This window comes from Arachis ipaensis, chromosome B3 (genome assembly GCF_059453495.1).
Source record: "Arachis ipaensis isolate K30076 ecotype BB chromosome B3, ASM5945349v1, whole genome shotgun sequence".
NCBI lineage: Eukaryota > Viridiplantae > Streptophyta > Magnoliopsida > Fabales > Fabaceae > Arachis > Arachis ipaensis.
In genome coordinates, this window is record NC_142438.1 from 81,112,368 (window position 1) to 81,133,736 (window position 21,369).

At 41.0% G+C, this 21,369-nt stretch overlaps 1 non-coding gene across 1 annotated transcript; it reads left to right on the forward strand.

Annotated features, from left to right (window-relative positions):
• Positions 1-20,882: 20,882 nt before the first annotated feature.
• On the forward strand, positions 20,883-20,986 carry LOC148571312 (small nucleolar RNA R71). The gene has a single exon (XR_015907989.1). It is a non-coding gene; the product is annotated as a small nucleolar RNA R71 (small nucleolar RNA).
• The last annotated feature ends 383 nt before the right edge of the window (positions 20,987-21,369 follow it).

A 21,369-nucleotide genomic window follows, 5' to 3' on the forward strand; every position in this document is an offset into this window, starting at 1 on the left:
TGCGAAAAACAACCCCCACGCGTCCGCGTCATTCACGCGGCCGCGTGACTTGGAAATCGGCATAAGGATCCAATGCCCAGAAAGTTGGGCTGCAATCGTGCGGCTGTTGTGCATTTTGCACAAAAAGATCCACGCGGTCGCGTCCATGACGCGATCGCGTCACTTGCACAACACCAATCCCACGCGACAGCGTGAGCGACGCGATCGCGTCGCGTGGATTGCACAACACCCCAAAGGAGACAGAGAGTTGCGCTGAAATGACGCTAGAATTGCACGTTTAGCATAATTTCCAGTGACGCGGTCGAATGCCTCACGCAACCGCGTCATTCATCCTATTACCCATTCCATGCGATCGCATCACTCATGCGATCACGTCAACCCCATTCCACCCCAGCCACGCGACCGCGTGCCCCACGCGATCGCGTGGATTCAAATTCGATAACCCCCCCAGCCACGCAAAACCCTACCCATTCGCGCCCCCAACCCCCTTCTCCTTCCTCTCTTCTCTGCAACCACCACCACCCACTTCCAGCCACCACCACCAACCACCACCCTACCGTCGACCACCCAGACCCCACTGCCGCCGCGCCACCTGATGCACAGAAAACTTGTCTCGTAACAAATTTTCTTCGACAAGTGTACCGAATTTCATCGTCAAGTAAATACTCACAATAGAGTGAGGTCGAATCCCATAGAGATTGATTGATCAAGCAACTTTAATTAGAGGAATGTTCTAGTTAAGCGAATCAGAATTTGAGTTGAGAATTGCAGAAAATAAAATGGCGGGAAAGCAAATAACAGAAAAAGTAAATGCTAGAAATAAAGAGCTGAAAGTAAATGACGGAAAGTAAATTGCAGAATTGTAAATGGGAATGGGGTAACTGCTCATAAAAGTAAATGACAGAAACAAAAGAGAATGGGTAAGATCAGAAATGGGGAGTTCATTGGGCTCAAGAGATGTTGCATTCTCCAGATCAATTTCACTTTCATCTCTTCCTCAATCAATGCATTCATTGATCTCCTTGGCAATCTTAAGTGATCGAGTTACAATTTCTTGTAATTCAATCTCTCAAATCTTGATCAATAGCCAATTCCTTGGTCAATTCCTCATGAGAAGAGATGAAGTATGGTCACTGATTATACCACATGCATTTTCCAAATCAAGTATTGAGAGGATTATAGTCACATATCCATCCAAACCCAATTTGGTCCAGCATGAGAAAGCATTTCTAGCATGATCTCTTCCTTCCTCTTTCAAGGTTCAGAAGAGATCCAAGTTTGAATACCTTCTTTTCCAAGATAACTATCCAATTGGATGAAGATCAAAAGATTTCAAGTAAAATCAAGAAAACAGATAGAAGAAGAATAATGAAAACTAGTATTGATCCATCAAATTACAACAGAGCTCCCTAACCCAATGAAAGGGGTTTAGTTGTTCATAGCTCTGGAAAATAAAAACAAAGATGGAGAATACATCATGAAAACAAAACTAGAAGTGCATAGAATGGCAAAATACAGAGAGTAGTTTTCCCCCAATTTTCCAATCTTCCTAATCAATTCAAAGCTACTCCTATATATACTACTCTTCTGATCTTCTAGTTGGCTCCTCAAGTCTTGGGTATGGGCCTTTGGATCTTGAGTTTGAAGCAGTTATCTTCTTCATTGGGCTTAGCTTTACTTGCAGAGAGAAAGTGTGAAGTGGGCAGGGACTTTAGCTCAGGACGTTAGTGGTGTTAACGTTAAGTAAAATTGTGGGTTCGAGAACGTTAGTGACAATCACCTTTTTCACTAATGTTCCTGACCCAAGTTAGGGCCACGTTAACCTCAACGTTAGTGGCACAAACGTTGCCACTAACGTTGCCTCTTGGTCCTTCACACACGTTATTGGGACTTACCTTTCCCAAAAACGTTGAGAAGCCTCCCCCTTTCTTACGTTATAGTCCACGTTAACTTAGTTAACGTGGATCCTAACGTTAACTTGCCAACCTTCGAGAACGTTAGTGACACTTACCTTTGTCACTAACGTTCCAATGTGCCCCTATCTCCCATGTTAGAGTCCACGTTAACTAGGTTAACATGGCCTCTAACGTAGCAATGCTAGCCATCTCCAACGTTAGTGACAAAGGTGAATGTCACTAACGTTAGCTCATTATCTCTCTTCTTCACGTTAGCTTCCACGTTAACTAAGTTAACGTGGGAGTTAACGTGGCTCATTGTGGCTTGTGTGGTTCATTCCAACGTTAGTGACAAAGTTAGGTGTCACTAACGTTGGCGATCATATACTTTCTCCACGTTGGCTTCCACGTTAACTAAGTTAACGTGGCTTGTGGAGGCTTGGCCAACGTTAGTGACAAAGTTAAATGTCACTAACGTTGGCTTCTCTTTTGCTTTTTAACATTAGAAGCCACGTTAACTAAGTAAGCGTGGCAACTAACGTGGCCACTTATGAGCTTGGCCCAACGTTAGTGACAAAGGTAAGTGTCACTAACGTCGGCTCCATTTTCTTTCCTCCACGTTAGAGTTCACGTTAACTTAGTTAACGTGACCCTTAACGTGGGCTATGATGGCTTTGAGGACGTTATTGGCGATTACTTTTCTCATTAACTTTGCAAGCTAGCTCCCATTCCTACGTTAGAAGTCACGTTAGTGAGACTAACGTGGCTGCTAACGTGGTTCTTCCTTGCTTCCTTTGTCCTGAAATCAAGCAATAAAGTGCATCAAAGTTCTAGTCCAAGTCATTGGAAATGCAACATCCAATTTGTCATTAATTTCATGCAAAATCCTCATGAAATCATGTAAAGTGCACAATGTATGCTTGAATCAAGATGTAAGTGAATATCTACCCAAAACTAGCTTATTTTCTAAGGAAATGCATGAAACTTCCTTAAAAATAGTAAAGAAAAGGTCAGTGAAACTGGCCAAAATGCCCTGGCATCACAACACCAAACTTAAAGCTTGCTTGTCCCTAAGCAAGTATTGGAACAAGAGAATGATGAATGGAATGCCAAGAGAAATGAGTCATTCTTGTGGAGGTCATGTCCCTGGTTTTATGGTGGTTTCATGCATAGCAACTTAGGTTCATTCCTGGCTTTCAGACCTTTATCATGTCCTAGAATACTCACTGTGATTGCATCCCATGAGACTTTTATTCATTGATCCTTTTGTTGTCATTTCAGCACTTATTTGTGTTCTTAAGCTAAGTGTTCTGTAAGGGGGCAACTCTTTAAAATAAGCTTTCAGCCAACACTCCCAAACTAGTTGGTTCAAGGTGCTAGGTGTTGAAGCACCCCTAAGGACTTACTTCTTCAAGTCTCTCCCCCATACATACACACCACAGGCATATGGTTTATTTATTTTCTTTTCTTGAGACTTTGGTCTCCAGCACCTCTTTGGGTTACTAAATGCTCTGTAGTGAGGGTTACTCTTGATAGTGGACTTTTAGCTGATAATCCCGAGTTAGTTAACCCAAGTTACCAAGTGATAAGGCACCCCTAAGAGCTTATTCATCCAAGTAAATCCCTCATACAGGAACACCACAGACACATGCCTCAAGATTAAAACCATTGGTGCCTAGCCTTATTGCTTACTCTTTTTCTTTTATTCATTTTTTTCCACTTTCATTTTTCTTTTCCCCTTTTTCTTATTAGGATCTTGTTATTTAGTTAGTCTCATGGGGTGTGTTCAAAGCATAGTATTCATGACAGATAGTTGTCTTCCCACCTTGTGGTTGAACCAACTTAGCTAACTTATGACCGCACCACAAACTAAGGAACTTACTCCATAGTATGAACTCCACTCTGGTCTTTTGCAAAACACTCATTCTCTTTTCATTTGATTCAAAGGGACAAGCATACAAGTGATCAAAGTAAGGATGCAGTGACATAAAGGCTAGCAATCATAGACTTATTCAACCAAGAACTTAAAAGACAGCATTTAAAAGGTTCAAACTATCATGGAAGCATGTTCTATTTCATACAAGATCTTTCTTATTTAAAACATAGAAAGGGATGAACCAAAGAAGGAACTCCATCACCTTTTACTCATGTGGTTGCCCATGCTCTCCTCCTTGCTTGTCCTCCTTGTGTCCCTCTTGATTGCTCGTACTCCCACTCCCTTTGCTTTTTCCAATCAGCTTCTTCCAGAAACCACCATCTTCCATCTTCTTCTTGAGTGTTTCCTTCTGCTGTTTCACCTTCCTCTCTTCTTGTTCTACAAAATATTTTTGGACCTCATCATATGTAGGGATGGCATAGTGTAGATGATGCATATTACTAGATATGTAGTTCAACTTGGCTTGAGTGTTTACGTTAAACTCCTCCCTATGTAGTTGCCGTCCTTCATTAAGTACAGTGAACTCATTGAATGCTTTCATCTGAGCTACTTGCCACTGATTGAGTTCCTGCAAATGCTTATCTTGACGTTCTTGCCTCTCAGTAACTTGGTGGATGGCTTGAGTGAGCTGGGAGTATTGTTCCTGTTGCTGCTCCATTTGTTGTTTCTGCCACTCTTCTTGTTGACTCATCCAGTTGGACTGAAAGTTTAGTATTTGCTCTTGTCCTTCCATATGTCTCATCCCCAGATCTTCAATGGCCCTTAGAAGGTGATTCATGTTCAAGTTGGCTGGGTCATGATTCTCTTCTTGTTGATATTCTTCTTGATGAGGCTCCTCTTGGTGAGCTCCTTCTTTCGCTTTTAGCTTCCCTATTTTTGGCCTTCTTTGTTGCTGAGCAGGTGTAGTATAGACAAGACGCTGGATTGTAACTAGCCTCCCAGGGTTCACCCAGTCTGGATTACTATCCTCGAAGACCACCTTAGCCTTTGTACATAGTTTGAGAATAGTGCTGGGGTACCAAAGCCTGGCACCCGAATCAGCCTTCTCAGCTGACTCTTGAATCCCCTCAGCTATGAGTTCATGCACATTGATTTCTCCACCCTGTACTAGGTAATGTACCATAGTCGCTCGATTAATATTGACCTCTGAATTATTTGCAGTTGGGAAGATGGACCTCCTTACGAGTTCAAACCACCCTTTGGCTTCCGGGCTAAGGTCTCCCCTCTTGATGAACCGGGGTCTTCCATCTGCATACCTCTCCCAATCAGCTGCTATAACACAAATGTCAGTCACAATTTCTGTGAGCTCATCATTGTCAGAGCTCTTACTTATCCTTGCATGATAATTGGGCTCATCAAAATGTGGTGATTTCAAGTGAAGAGTTCTTGTTATAGCATTTGGGCTGAAGTCTACCTCCTTTCCTCTTACATAGCTTTTGAAGGTTGGGGCCCTGGTTTTGTCTTCTCTAACCACATTTGTGTAGAACTCTTTGATGAGGTTTGCATTGATCTTCCACTCTGGATTAGTGAGCCTTTGCCACCCTCTTTGTTCAATTTTCTCCCGAATCTGTGGGCACTCGTCTTCATTGATTTGGAAGGTTAACTCAGGCAATATCTTCTTGATCTTGATCCTTTCAAATTCTTGTTCATGGAAGGCAGTTTGAATCTCTTCTCATCGAAAGGAATGTTCTCCATTGGTTCCTTCCTCTTTTGCCTCTTGGAGCTTGATGATGCCATGAATTTGAGTTGCTGTGTGAGGGGATTGGAAGGTAAGGATAGATGAGGAATTTGGATGGTTAAGACGAGGTGTGATGAAGGGGTTTTGGATGCCGAAAGTGTGAAGTGTGGAGAGTGGGAATTTTAATGTGAGGGGTAAGTATGCACTAGGACTCATTTATATAGGGAGATTATGAGTGAGTAGAGGGTGTGGATTGATGGAATGGTTGCTTGACGGACAGTTGGGGTTGTGCATGGAGAAAGGACAAGGATCATCACTTTATGAAGGTTATTGGTTCGGTCTCCAAGGGTCTCCTTTTTTCAATGTTGCATGGCAACAATTTCCAATGCATTCCTTCTTGAGACAAGGGTGTAGTATCTCTTCATAGAGTGGCCGAACCTTTTTCATTTAATTATCCAATCAATCCCCTTCAATGCTCCTCTCTTTTTCCCTATAAAAATAAAATAAGAAAATTCAATATCATAAAAATTAAACTTTACGGCTAGTATAGTAAAGAAAAAGGATTAGGTTGTTTATTCATGAACACCAACTAACTAACTAACTGTGCGTCCTTATATGCATATCCGTGGCACCCTGGGGTGACACCAAACTTAGTTTGGAGCACTGTGATGAAAAGTTTTGTTCAAAGCTCCAAGACTAGGATGCTCTGAGTTGCATCCATGTTTTCTTGGCATGCTTTGAACACCAAACTTGTTCTTCACTATATACTGCATAATAAGGATTTTACCAAGTGTTTGTCAAGTTTGGGTTGGAATTCATGAATATTGACTTATTCACTATTAAAGGCATATAAAACATGGGTTGCCTCCCATGAAGCGCTTCTTTAGCATTACTAGCTTGACGTTTCTTCTTCATCAGGGAGGTTGATAATGCTTCAAGTCCTCCCCTCTTACCTTGGACTTATATCCATTGGTTGTATCAATGATTTCTACATGTTCCAAGGAGAGAACTCTGTTGATAGTGAAGACCTTAGGTAACTGAGATGGTACAGTGGGGAGATCAGGGGGGATATCTGGGAAGTAAGCTGAGATCACTTTATCCCCTGGAGAGAAGTCCTCGGTAGGGATCTTCTTGTTCCTCCACCTCCTTGGTACCTTCTTCTTTGTTCCTTTTGATGTTGCCTTGCTCTTTGTGACTTCTTCTTCTAAGGGAATTTTGTTGTTGTCTTCACATGTCTCTGGTGGTTTAGATTCCTCCAGCTTTTCCTTGAGCTGTGACAACTGCTTATTTCCTTGTTCATCAAGCAAGGGCTTTCCCAGCTGGGCTGGTTGTGCTTCAATGCTTGCTTCCTCTTTCAGTATCTTATTATGATCTTTGCTTGGTTCTTTGTTCTCTTGGTCTGCTTCTTGTGAGAGTTTGAAGACATTAAAACTGAGTCGTTCATCATGGATCCTCAATATTAGCTCCCCTCGCTCAACATCTATGAGTGCTCTGGCTGTAGCTAGGAACGGTCTTCCCAATATGATTGGGTGGGTGTGACTCTCTTCCATGTCCAGGATGACGAAGTCTGTGGGAAGAAAGTATTTCCCAACCTTTACCAACACATTTTCCACCACTCCTATTGCTTGTTTTTGAGTTTTGTCAGCCAGCCTGATGACTACATCTGTGGGCATTATCTCATTGATCTATAGCCTCTTCACCAGGGATAAGGGCATTAAGTTGATGCTTGCTCCCAAATCGCAGAGTGCTCTATCAAACATTGTTTCTCCTATGGCACAGGGGATGTGAAAACTCCATGGGTCCTTTATTTTTGTAGGCAACTCTGGTTGAATAAGGGCGCTACACTCCTTGTTCAATACTATAGTTTGGCCTCCTTTGAGTGAGCTTTTCCTAGGGAGCAGTTCCTTCATGTATTTGATGTATGCAGGCATTTATTGGATGGTCTTGATGAATGGTATGTTGACATGCAGAGATGCAAACAAGTCAAGAAATCTTGAGTATATTCTCTTCTCAACAGCACCCTTGAGTAGTTGGGGAAAGGGTGCACGGTGCACGAAATTGGAAATCACAGTTCTTCACAAATTCGCACAACTAACCAGCAAGTGCACTGGGTCGTCCAAGTAATATCTTACGTGAGTAAGGGTCGATCCCACGGAGATTGTTGGCTTGAAGCAATCTATGGTTATCTTGTAACTCTTAGTCAGGAAAACAATAAAATAATTCACTTATCAAATTTGATTGCAAGGAATAAAAGGGCAGAACACAAATTATACTTGTATGCAATGATGGAGAATATGTTGGAGTTTTGGAGATGCTTTGTCTTTTGAAATTCTGCTTTCCTCTATTTTCTGATTCACGCACGCACGTCCTCCTATGGCAAGCTATGTGTTGGTGGATCACCGTTGTCAATGGCTACCATCCATCCTTCCAGTGAAAAGGGTCCAGATGCGCTGTCACCGCACGGCTAATCATCTGCAGGTTCTCAATCGTACCGGAATAGGATTTACTATCCTTTTGCGTCTGTAACTACGCCCAGCACTCGCGAGTTTGAAGCTCGTCACAGTCATTCAATCCCTGAATCCTACTTGGAATACCACAGACAAGGTTTAGACTTTCCGGATTCTCTTGAATGCTGCCATCAATCTAGCTTATACCACGAAGATTCTGATTAAGAGATTTAAGAGATATTCATTCATTCTACGGTGGAATGTAAGTGCTTGTCAGGCACGCGTTCATGGAGGAATGATGATGATTGTCACGCTCATCACATTCATATTGAAGTGCGAATGGATATCTTAGATAGGAACACGCATGTTTGAATGGAAAACAGAAATACTTGCATTAATTCATCGAGACACAGCAGAGCTCCTCACCCCCAACAATGGAGTTTAGAGACTCATGCCGTCAAGAGGTACAAAGTTCAGATCTAAAATGTCATGAGATACAAGACAAGTCTCTAAAAGTTGTTTAAATACTAGACTAGTAAACTAGGTTTACAGAAAATGAGTAAACTAAGATGGATAGTGTAGAAATCCACTTCTGGGGCCTACTTGGTGTGTGCTGGGGCTGAGACTTAAGCTAATCACGTGCATAGGCTGTTTTGGGCGTTCAACGCCAGCTTTGGATCCTTTTCTGGCGTTGAACTCCAACTTGTAACTTGTTTCTGGCGCTGGACGCCAGACTGCAACATGGAACTGGCGTTGAACACCAATTTACGTAGTGTATCTTTGAGCAAAATATGAACTATTATATATTGCTGGAAAGCCCTGGATGTCTACTTTCCAACGCATATGGAAGCGCGCCATTTGGAGTCATGTAGCTCCAGAAAATCCATTCCGAGTGCAGGGAGGTCAGAATCCAACAGCATCAGCAGTCCTTTTTCAGCCTGAACCAGATTTCTGCTCAGCTCCCTCAATTTCAGCCAGAAAATACCTGAAATTACAGAAAAACACACAAACTCATAGTAAAGTCCAGAAATATGAATTTTGCCTAGAAACTACTGAAAATAAACTAAAAACTAACTAAAACACACTAAAAACTATATGAAATTAACCCTAAAAAGCGTATAAAATATCTGCTCATCACAACACCAAACTTAAATTGTTGCTTGTCCTCAAGCAACTAGATAAATAAAATAGAATACAAATAATTTAAGAAGCAATAATATCTCGGAGTTTTTGAGTGAAGCTCAGATTCTAATTAGATGAGCGGGACTAGTAGGTTTTTGCTTCTGAACAGTTTTGAAATCTCACTTTATCCAATGAAGCTCAGAGTGATTGGCATCTATAAGAACTCAGAATTCAGATAGTGATATTGATTCTCCTAGTTTAGTATGTTGATTCTTGAACACAGCTACTTTATGAGTCTTGGCCGTGGCCCTAAGCACTTTGTTTTCCAGTATTACCACCGGATACATAAATGCCACAGACACATAATTGGGTGAACCTTTTCAGATTGTGACTCAGCTTTGCTAAAGTCCCCAATTAGAGGTGTCCAGGGTTCTTAAGCACACTCTTCTTTTTGCTTTAGACCTTGACTTTAACCGCTCAGTCTCAAGTTTTCACTTGACACCTTCACGCCACAAGCACATGGTTAGGGACAGCTTGGTTTAGCCGCTTAGGCCAGGATTTTATTCCTTTAGGCCCTCCTATCCACTGATGCTCAAAGCCTTGGGGTCCTTTTTATTACCCTTGCCTTTTGGTTTTAAGGGCTATTGGCTTTTTGCTCTTGCCTTTTGGTTTTAAGAGCTTTGGCTTTTTCTACTTGCTTTTTCTTTTTCTTTCTCTATTTTTTTTCTGTAAGCTTTTGTATTCACTGCTTTTTCTTGCTTCAAGAATCATTTTTATGATTTTTCAGATTATCAATAATATGTCTCATGTTCATCATTCTTTCAAGAGCCAACATATTTAACAGTCTTAAACATCAAATTCAAAAGACATATGCACTGTTCAAGCATTCATTCAGAAGACAGAAAGTATTGCCACCACATGTAAATAATTAGAATTTATCTTATTAAAAACTCGAAAAATATTGCCTCTTATTCTAAAGAAATTCTTCTATTTTATTCATGTTTAATGATGATGATATAATTAAATTATAGCTTAATTGGAGATAAAATAAAAAATATAGATACTAATTACTACTATATGACTCCTAAGGTAAAACTAAAATAAAAATAGTTATCACAGAGTTAAGGCTAAGATTGGAATTTAACAACCTTTGTTCTGGGAAGTGGATGTTCCTCTAATCTGCGAGGTGCTTGGTCCTTCAAGAGATAATTTCTGGCGCTTCAATTCCCTTAAATCACGCCCTTGCTCCTCCTGTTCTTTAACCAAATAGCAAAGAATGCTACTTTGTTCCTTCTATTCTTTCTTTATTTGTTCCATAGCTTCTTGCATCTTGGTAATAGATGTTTCAAGATACTCCCAGTATTCAGATTGAGGGATTTTTGGGAGAATTTCCTGTGTTCTCTTCTTGATAGGGTCATCCTGTGCTTGTTGTTTTTTCATTGATGCTTTGGTGATTGGCCGCTCAACTGAGATATACTCAGTTATTCCCATCCTTACTCCAGCGTCCTTGCAGAGCATAGAAATCAAGCTTGGATAAGCCAACCTGGCATCTTTGGAATTTTTGTTTGCAATTTTGTAAAATTCAGTTGAAATCAGTTGATGAACTTCCACTTCTTTTCCCATCATGACGCAATGGATCATCACTGCTCTTCTAATAGTGACTTCAGAACGGTTGCTAGTGGGCAGCAGAGAATGCCCAATGAAGTCCAGCCATCCTCTGGCGACTGGTTTGAGATCTTCTCTTTTGAGTTGATTTGGGACACCCTTCGTGCTGGTGGTCCACCTGGCTCCAGGGATACATATATCCTCTAGAATCTTATCCAGGCCCTTGTCTGTTCTCATCATTCTCCTATTGAAGGAGTCTGGATCATCTTTCAGCTGAGGTAGCTTTAAGATCTCCCTGATCTTGTCAGGGTGGGTATGAACAATCTCTCCTCTGACCAAGGTCCGATAGTCATAGAGAGCAGATCCAGATAGTCTTTGCTTGTCTGTTTGCCACATATTAGCATAGAACTCCTGGACCATATTCCTTCCCACTTTCGTTTCAGGATTAGCTAGGATCTCCCAGTTCCTGATTCGAATTTGCTCCTGGATCTCTGGATATTCGTCTTCTTTTAGATCGAATCTAACTTCCGGGATCACTGATCTTAGACCCATTATTTTGTAATAATGGTCTGAATGTTCTTTAGTTAAGAACTTCCCTTGATTCCAAAGTGGTTTTGGAACACTCTCTTTCTTGCCTCTTGGAGTGGGTTATTTTCCTTTAGGAGCCATGATCTTAGTGGGTATGGTTTAGTGATCACAGATAAACACACCAAACTTAGAGGTTTGCTTGTCCTCAAGCAAAAAAAAAAAAAAAAAGAAAGGAGAGGGATAGAAGGAGAGCTAGTGTAGGATGGTGGATGAGAGGAAGGAGGCCGAATGGGTTTTTAAAAAGGGAGGGGGTTTTCGAAAATAGGGAGAAAGATAAGATAGAAGATATGATTTTTTAAAAAAAATAAGTATGATAAGAAAAGATATAATTTAAAATTGAAAAGATATGAAAGATATTTGAAAAAGATAAAATTGGATTTTTGAAAAAGATAATATGGAGATTTGAAAAAGATATTGATTAGTTGAAAAGATTTTTGAATGAAAAGGGATAGATTTGTTTTGAAAATTTTGAAAAAGAGTTGAATTGGATTGAGAAAAAGGATTTGTGCTTATGGATTAAGATACATTTAATATTTTTAAAGAAGGGTTTTTAGAAATTAGGGATTTTAGAAATCAGGGTTTGTAACATGTTTATGCAAGAAATCATGAATTGAAACATGAAAATTAAGATTAAAATGAAAAATATGAAGAAAAAAAATGAATTTACCTCCTCCCCACCATCCTGGCGTTTGAACGCCCAATAGCTGCATGTTTTGGGCGTTCAACGCCCAACTGCTGCTTCTACTGGGCGTTCAACGCCCAGCTGTTGCTTCTTTCTGGCGTTGAATGCCAGGAACTCCTTTGTCACTGGGCGTTTTTCTGAACGCCCAGGATGCTGTAAATCTGGCGTTAAACGCCCAGAAGGAGCTTCTTTCTGGCGTTCAACGCCCAGAAGATGCTTTTTTCTGGCTTTTAACGCCCAGATGGCTATCCTTACTGGTGTTCAACGCCCAGTGGATGCTTCTTTTGGGCATTGAACGCCCAAAACAGACTATTACTGGCATTTTCTTGCCAGTGAGCTCTTTTTCTCTGTTTTGTGTGCAGAATCCTTCTGTAAACCTGTGAACTTATACAATTGACTCTTTACCTTAGTATCAGTGAACTTTATATAAACAAATAAAATCAAGGATAGGGCAAAATGCTTAGAAGAAGTGATGCCCCATGGCTGGGTTGCCTCCCAGCAAGCGCTTCTTTATTGTCTTTAGCTGGACCTTGCTGAGTTTTTAATCTAGCCTCAGCCTTGAGCACTCTTGCTCAACATTGCCTTCAAGATAGTGCTTGATTCTCTGTCCATTAACAATGAACTTCTTATCAGAATCAATATCTTGAAGCTCCACATAAGCATATGGTGATACACTTATAATCACATATGGTCCCCTCTACCGGGACTTCAGTTTCCCGGGGAATAGCCTGAGCCTAGAGTTAAACAACAGAACCTTTTGTCCTGGTTCAAAGATTCTAGATGACAGCTTTCAGTCATGCAACTTTTTTTATTTCTCTTTATAAAGCTTGGCATTTTCGAAGGCAGTGAATCTGAATTCCTCTAGCTCATTTAGCTGGAGCAATCTCTTTTCTCCAGCTAATTTGGCATCAAAGTTTAGGAATCTGGTTGCCCAGTACGCTTTATGTTCCAGTTCCACGGGCAGGTGGCATGCCTTACCATACACAAGTTGGTATGGAGAGGTCCCTATAGGAGTCTTGAATGCTGTTCTGTAAGCCCACAGAGCATCATCCAAGCATCGTGCCCAATCCTTTCTACGGGTACTTACAGTCCATTCCAGGATTCTTTTTAGTTCTCTGTTAGAGACTTCAGCTTGCCCATTTGTCTGTGGATGATATGGAGTCGCCACCATGTGGCGAATCGCATACCGGACCATGGCAGAGTAAAGCTGTTTGTTGCAGAAGTGAGTGCCCCCATCACTGATTAGTACCCTGGGAACACCAAACCTGCTGAATATATATTTCTGGAGGAACTTCAGCACTGTTTTAGTATCATTGGTGGGTGTGGCAATGGCCTCAACCCATTTTGATACATAGTCAACTGCCACCAGAATATAAGTGTTTGAGTATGATGGTGGGAAAGGCCCCATGAAATTAATACCCCATACATCAAACAACTCAATCTCCAAGATTCCTTGTTGAGGCATAGCGTAACTGTGAGGCAAATTACCAGCTCTCTGGCAACTATCACAGTTACGTACAAACTCTCGGGAATCTCTGTAGAGTGTAGGCCAGTAGAAGCCACATTGGAGGACCTTGGTGGCTGTTCGCTCACCTCCGAAATGACCTCCATATTATGACCCATGGCAATGCCATAAGATCCTTTGTGCTTCTTCTTTAGGCACACACCTACGGATTATGCCATCTGCACATCTCTTAAAGAGATAGGGTTCATCCCACAAGTAGTACTTTGCATTAGTAATGAATTTTTTCTTTTGTTGCCTGCTGTACTCCTTGGGAATGAACCTTGCAGCTTTGTAGTTTGCAATGTCTGCAAACCATGGTGTGTCCTGAATGGCAAACAAATGCTCATCAGGAAAGGTCTCAGAGATTTCAAGAGAGGGGAATGACGTCCCTTCTATTGGCTCTATCCGGGACAGATGGTCGGCCACTTGGTTCTCTGTCCCTTTTCTGTCTCTTATTTCTATATCAAACTCTTGCAGAAGCAACACCCATCTTATAAGTCTGGGTTTTGAATCCTGCTTTGTGAGTAGATATTTAAGAGCAGCATGATCTGTGTACACAATCACTTTTGATCCTACTAAGTATGACCTAAACTTGTCAATGGCATAAACCACTGCAAGGAATTCTTTTTCTGTGGTTGTGTAATTTTTCTAGGCATCATTCAAAACACGGCTAGCATAATAAATGACATGCAGAAGCTTGTCATGCCTCTGCCTCAGTACTGCACCAATGGCGTGATCACTGGCATCACACATTAGCTCAAATGCTAATGTCCAGTCTGGTGCAGAAATAACTGGTGCTGTGACCAGCTTGGCTTTCAGCGTTTCAAACGCCTGCAGACACTCTGTGTCAAACACAAATGGCGTGTCAGCAGCTAGCAGATTGCTCAGAGGTTTTGCGATTTTTGAAAAATCCTTTATAAACCTCCTATAGAATCCTGCATACCCCAGAAAGCTTCTAATTGCCTTAACATTGGCAGGTAGTGGTAATTTTTCAATTACCTCTATTTTTGCTTGATTCACCTCTATTCCCTTGTTTGAAATTTTATGCCTAAGGACAATCCCTTCAGTCACCATAAAGTGACATTTTTCCCAGTTTAAAACCAGGTTGGTCTCTTGGCATCTTTTCAGAACTAGTTTCAGGTGATTAAGATAGGAGCTCAATGAGTCTCCATATACTGAGAAGTCATCCATGAAGACTTCCAGAAATTTTTCCACCATATCAGAGAAAATAGAGAGCATGCATCTCTGGAAGGTTGCAGGCGCATTACACAGCCCAAATGGCATCCTTCTATAAGCAAACACTCCAGATGGACATGTGAATGCTGTTTTCTCTTGATCCTGGGGATCTACTGCAATCTGGTTATAGCCTGAGTAGCCATCCAAAAAGCAGTAATAATCATGACCTGCTAGTCTTTCTAGCATCTGGTCTATGAATGGTAAAGGAAAATGATCCTTTCTGGTGGCTGTATTGAGCCTTCTGTAGTCAATACACATGCGCCACCTTGTAACTGTTCTTGTAGGAACCAGTTCATTCTTTTCATTATGAACCACTGTCATGCCTCCTTTTTTGGGGACAACTTGGATAGGGCTCACCCAGGGGCTGTCAGAAATAGGATAAATAATCCCAGCCTCTAGTAATTTGGTGACCTCTTTCTGCACTACTTCTTTCATGGCTGGATTTAGCCGCCTCTGTGGTTGAACCACTGGTTTAGCATTATCCTCCAATAAGATTTTGTGCATGCATCTAGCTGGGCTTATGCCCTTAAGGTCACCTATGGACCACCCAAGAGCTGTCTTGTGTGTCCTTAGCACTTGAATAAGTGCTTCCTCTTCCTGTGGATTTAAATCAGAGCTTATGATCACTGGAAAAGTGTCACCTTCTCCCAGAAATGCATATTTCAGGGATGGTGGTAATGGTTTGAGCTCGGGTTTAGGAGGTTTTTCCTCTTCCAGAAAAAATTTCAGAGGCTCTTTCATTTCCTTTGAATCCTCCAAATCAGGCTGAACATCTTTAAAGATGTCTTCCAACTCTGATTCGAGACTCACAGCCATGTTGATCTCTTCTACCAAAGAGTCAATAAGATCAACTTTTATGCAGTCTTTTGATGTGTCTGGATGCTGCATGGCTTTGACAGCATTCAACTTAAACTCATCATCATTGACTCTCAGGGTTATTTCCCCCTGTTGGACATCAATGAGAGTTCGTCCAGTTGCTAGGAAGGGTCTTCCTAGAATGAGAGTAGCACTATTGTGCTCCTCTATTTCCAGCACTACAAAGTCAGTGGGAAAGGCGAATGGCCCAACTCTGACAATCATGTCTTCAATCACGCCTGATGGGTATTTAATGGAGCCATTAGCAAGTTAGAGACATATCCGGGTTGGTTTAACTTCTTCAGTTAAACCAATCTTTCTGATAGTGGATGCAGGTATTAGGTTGATGCTTGCCCCAATATCACATAAAGCTGTCTTGGTGCAATTACCTTCTAATGTGCATGGTATCAGAAAACTCCCAGGGTCTTTAAGCTTTTCAGGAAAGCTTTTCAGAATGACTGCACTGCATTCTTCAGTGAGGAGAACTCTTTCAGTTTCTCTCCAATCCTTCTTATGACTCAAGATCTCTTTCATGAACTTGGCATAAGAAGGTATTTGCTCAAGTGCCTCTGAAAATGGAATCTTTATTTCAAGAGTCCTTAGATAATCTGCAAAGCGAGCAAATTGCTTATCCTGCTCCTCTTGGCGAAGTTTTTGAGGATAAGGTTTCTTGGCTTTATATTCCTTAACCTTAGTTGCTGTAGGTTTATTTCCTACAGAAGTGGTTGAATAAGCCTTTTTAGATGGGTTGTCATAAGCACTTGTGTGTGTCTGATCCTTCACTAGCAATTGAGTGCCAGAGTTAGAAGCTGGAGTGACGTTAGACGCCAGCTCCTCATCTGTTCCTGGCGTCTGAACGCCAGAACTGTGCTTCTTTTGGGTGTTCAACGCCAGATCCTTGTTTGTTTCTGGCGTTGAACGCCAGTCCTGAGCATGGTCTGGGCGTTCAGCGCCAGCCTTCCACCCAATTTCTAGCGTTTTAGTGCCAGAATTATTTTTCCCTGGACTCTTACTGTCCTCAGGTGGATTTTGGGTGGTTTGCTCATTTCTTGGCTTCTTGCTGCCTTGAGGTGGGGTATTTAATGTCTTCCCACTTCTTAATTGAACTGCTTGGCATTCTTCTGTTATTTGTTATGACAGCTGCTGATTTGTTTGCTTCAATTGTTCTTCCATATTAATGTTAGCCATCCTTGTCTCTTGTAGTCTATCCTTGAATTCGGCTAACTGCTTTGTTAGAAAGTCCAGTTGCTGATTGAATTCAGCAGCTTGTTTTACAGGACTGAGTTCAGCAGTTACTATTTTAACCTCTTCTTTCATGGAAGGGTCGCTGCTTAGGTACAGATGCTGATTTCTGGCAACTGTATCAATGAGCTCTTGAGCTTCTTCAATTGTCTTTCTCATGTGGATAGATCCACCAGCTGAGTAGTCTAGAGAGATTTGAGCTCTTTCTTTAAGCCCATAATAGAAGATGTCTAACTGAACCCACTCTGAAAATATTTCAGAGGGGCATTTTCGTAGCATCTCTCTGTATCTCTCCCAAGCATCATAAAGAGATTCATTATCTCCTTGTTTAAAGCCTTGGAAGTCCAGCCTTAGCTGTGTCATCCGTTTTGGAGGAAAGTATTGATTCAGAAATTTTTCTGTTAGCTGTTTCCATGTCCTTATGTTGGCCTTAGGTTGGTTATTTAACCACCTCTTAGCTTGGTCTTTTACAGCAAATGGAAACAGTAATAATCTGTAGACATCCTGATCTACTTCCTTATCATGTACTGTGTCAGCAATCTGTAAAAACTGTGCCAAAAACTCTGTAGGTTCTTCCTGTGGAAGACCGGAATACTGGCAACTTTGCTGCACCATGATAATTAGCTGAGGATTCAACTCAAAGCTACTGACTCCAATGGAGGGTATGCAGATACTACTCCCATATGAAGCAGTAGAGGGGTTAGCATATGACCCTAGAGTCCTCCTGGACTGTTCATTTTCGCTTACGTCCATGATGGAGAAAGGGAGATGATGTAAAATAGAAGAAAATATTTTTATTTATTTAATTATTTATTTATTTTGAAAACAAAATAAATTAAAATAAAATAAATAAAAATAGGTGAAGATTTTCAAAAAAAATGAGGAAAGAGAAAGTGGTTAGGAAGTTTTGAAAAGGATATGATGATTTTTGAAAAAGGTTTTAAATTTTGAAATAAAAATCTGAATTTTAAAGGTAAATTTCAAAAATTTGCTTTAAAATAGAGAGAAAAGATATTTTTGGATTTAAAGAGGAGAGAGAAAAATAATAAGATAGTACAAGATTTAAAATTTTTAGATCTAATGCTCCTTGTTTTCCAAAATTTTGGAGGGAAAATACCAAGGAACACCAAACTTAAAAATTTAAAGATCAAGACACAAGGAAACTCAAGAACACTTTGAAGACTCACAAGAACACAAGAACATGAAGAAAGAACACCAAACTTAAAATTTTTAGAAAATCAAACTAAAATTTTCGAAAAACAAAGAAAAATCAACAAGAAAACACCAAACTTAAAGTTTGGCACAAGATTTATTCAAAGAAAAATTATTTTTGAAAAAGATTTTTAAAAATAGGCTAGCCAATTACTAAGAACATAAGCACCACGCTCTAGCTAATTGAGCTATAAGTTTAAAGTGTTTTAACAAGGTATAAATAATAAAAGACTCTAAACCAAAAAGAAAAATTTTTCCTAATCTAAGCAACAAAATAAACCGTCAGTTGTCCAAACTCAAACAATCCCCGGCAACGGCGCCAAAAACTTGGTGCACGAAATTGGAAATCACAGTTCTTCACAAATTCGCACAACTAACCAGCAAGTGCACTGGGTCGTCCAAGTAATACCTTACGTGAGTAAGGGTCGATCCCATGGAGATTGTTGGCTTCAAGCAATCTATGGTTATCTTGTAACTCTTAGTCAGGAAAACAATAAAATAATTCACTTATCAAATTTGATCACTAGGAATAAAAGGGCAGAACACAAGTTATACTTGTATGCAATGATGGAGAATATGTTGGGGTTTTGGAGATGCTTTGCCTTCTGAAATTCTGCTTTCCTCTGTTTTCTGATTCACGCACGCACGTCCTCCTATGGCAAGCTATGTATTGGTGGATCACCGTTGTCAATGGCTACCATCCATCCTTCCAGTGAAAAGGGTCCAGATGCGCTGTCACCGCACGGCTAATCATCTGCAGGTTCTCAATCGTACCGGAATAGGATTTACTATCCTTTTGCGTCTGTCACTACGCCCAGCACTCGCGAGTTTGAAGCTCGTCACAGTCATTCAATCCCTGAATCCTACTCGGAATACCACAGACAAGGTTTAGACTTTCCGGATTCTCTTGAATGTTGCCATCAATCTAGCTTATACCACGAAGATTCTGATTAAGAGATCTAAGAGATATTAATTCATTCTACGGTGGAACGTAAGTGGTTGTCAGGCACGCGTTCGTGGAGGAATGATGATGATTGTCACGTTCATCACATTCATATTGAAGTTCGAATGGATATCTTAGATAGGAACACGCATGTTTGAATGGATAATAGAAATACTTGCATTAATTCATCGAGACACAACAGAGCTCCTCACCCCCAACAATGGAGTTTAGAGACTCATGCCGTCAAGAGGTACAAAGTTCAGATCTAAAATGTCATGAGATACAAGACAAGTCTCTAAAAGTTGTTTAAATACTAGACTAGTAAACTAGGTTTACAGAAAATGAGTAAACTAAGATGGATAGTGCAGAAATCCACTTCTGGGGCCCACTTGGTGTGTGCTGGGGCTGAGACTTAAGCTAATCACGTGCATAGGGCTGTTTTGGGCATTCAACGCCAGCTTTGGATCCTTTTCTGGCGTTGAACTCCAACTTGTAACTTGTTTCTGGCGCTGGACGCCAGACTACAACATGGAACTGGCGTTGAACGCCAGTTTACGTCATCTATCCTTGAGGAAAGTATGGACTATTATATATTTCTTGAAAGCCCTGGATGTCTACTTTCCAACGCATTTAGAAGCGCGCCATTTGGAGTACTGTAGCTCCAGAAAATCCATTCCGAGTGTAGGGAGTTCAGAATCCAACAACATCAGCAGTCCTTTTTCAGCCTGAATCAGATTTCTGCTCAACTCCCTCAATTTCAGCCAGAAAATACCTGAAATTACAGAAAAACACACAAACTCATAGTAAAGTCTAGAAATATGAATTTTGCCTAGAAACTACTGAAAATAAACTAAAAACTAACTAAAACACACTAAAAACTATATGAAATTAACCCCAAAAAGCGTATAAAATATCCGCTCATCAGTGCATAAAGTCTCAGCAGCTCCTGTTGTGAGATTTCTGGTTCTTGGTGATCTTTTTCCTCCTTCTCTGTTGAGGTGTCTCCAGGTTGTTCTGCCGACTTGTTTGGCTTGTCCTCAGTCTCCTTATCACTTATAGTGACCATCTTGCAATTTTCCCATCTTACTTTCTTTGTTTCACCTCTCGGATTCTTCTCTGTGTCACTTGGGAATCCATCTGTAGGTTTGGGAATCTGCTCAGAGAGATACCCCACTTGGGATTCCAACCTCTTGATTGTGTCTCCCTGGTTCTTGAAATTGGCTCACACTTCCTCCTTGAATGCCTTGTTGTCTTGAATCTCTTTGCCTATGCCTTCAAGTAGATTCTCAATCCTTGAGAGCCTGTCATCAAATGATGGTAGATTGGGATTAGAGGTGGAAGGATGGGGAGGGTTATTTTAGCCTTGGTAAAGGTGTTGAGAGGGTTGGTTATGTGGGTGCTGATATGGTCTAGATGTGAAATGTTGGTGGGCTGCATTGTTGTTGGGATTTGAACGTGTTTGATCTATGCCTTGGTCTTGTTGATTTCCCCACCCAATGTTTGGGTGATTCCTCCATCCAGAGTTATAGGTCTTAGAGTATGGATCATGGTTTTGCCTAGGTGAATTCCAAATGTAGTTGGCTTGCTCCTGACTACCCTCTGCTTCTTCATTCACTCCTTCTTGGGTTGTTGATGAAGTAGTGATTACTGCTACTTGGTTCCTCTCCATCTTCTTGGTGAGGTCAGCCAACTGCTGGGTAATGAGCTTGTTTTGGGACAGCAAAGCATCTACATTGTTTAGCTCCATTACTCCTCTAGTGTTGCCTCTTTCAGAAGCATAGAAATAGTCATTCTTTGCTACTGTTTTAATGACATCTATGGCTTCCTCAATAGTCTTCTTCTAGTTCAAAGATCCTCCGGATGAATGGTCTACTGCCTTCTTTGATTCATATGACAGGCCTTCATAGAAAATGTGCAGCTGCACCTATTCGTTGAACATGTCAGGTAGACACCTCCTTGTCAAGTCCTTAAACCTCTCCCATGCTTCATAAAAAGTCTCACCATCTTGTTGCCTGAAAGTTTGGACCTCAGCTCTCAGCCTATTGATTCGTTGAGGGGGGTAGAATCTTGCTAAGAATTTGTTCACTACATCTTCCCAAGTTGTCAAGCTCTCCTTCGGGAAAGACTCCAGCCATTTGGCTGCCTTATCCTTGAGTGAGAATGGAAATAAGAGCAGTCTATAGGCGTCAGAATGAACACCATTAGACTTCACTGTGTCACAAATTCTAAGGAAGGTGGTTAGATGTTGATTGGGGTCTTCTTGGACACTTCCTCCGAACGAACAGTTGTTCTGAACAAGGGTGATTAGCTGTGGTTTTAGTTCAAAATTGTTGGCATGGATGGTTGGCTTTTGAATGCTACTTCCACAGTTTCCTGGGTTTGGATTGATGTAAGAGCCTAAAACTCTTCTATCTTCCCCAGCAT